The sequence below is a fragment of the Stegostoma tigrinum genome, chromosome 5, assembly GCF_030684315.1.
Source record: "Stegostoma tigrinum isolate sSteTig4 chromosome 5, sSteTig4.hap1, whole genome shotgun sequence".
In the NCBI taxonomy this organism is placed as follows: Eukaryota; Metazoa; Chordata; class Chondrichthyes; order Orectolobiformes; family Stegostomatidae; genus Stegostoma; species Stegostoma tigrinum.
In genome coordinates, this window is record NC_081358.1 from 126,581,796 (window position 1) to 126,582,234 (window position 439).

The window sequence follows — 439 nt, forward strand, 5'->3', positions numbered from 1 at the left end:
CGCGCCTCATTGTCGACGTCATCGCTCCGCCCTGGGAGGCACGTGACCGGACAAACACGAGGGTTCAGTGTTTTTGGTCCCCAAAGCCAACATCACTGTACAACAGCAGGATGAGGCCATTGTGCCCTTCTTTGCCTGCTCCTCCCCTTTCAACTTCTTTCCCTGAACCAGCTCGTTTTAACTATATTCCCGTGTCCACAACCCCATGTAATGATAATACTATACACTTTTTAAAAAAAAATTAACTCTTCCTTCACTAGACTGAGTACCTCTTTGGGTAGGTCAGCATTTATTACCCATCCCTAAGTGCTCACAAAAGGGTGATGGTGAACTGCCTTCTTGAAACATTGCATGTGATGGAGAAGTACCACATCCACAGATGTCCACTATCACCTGCTCTTAGTCACATAATTGTGTACTATCTACAAGATGCATTGCA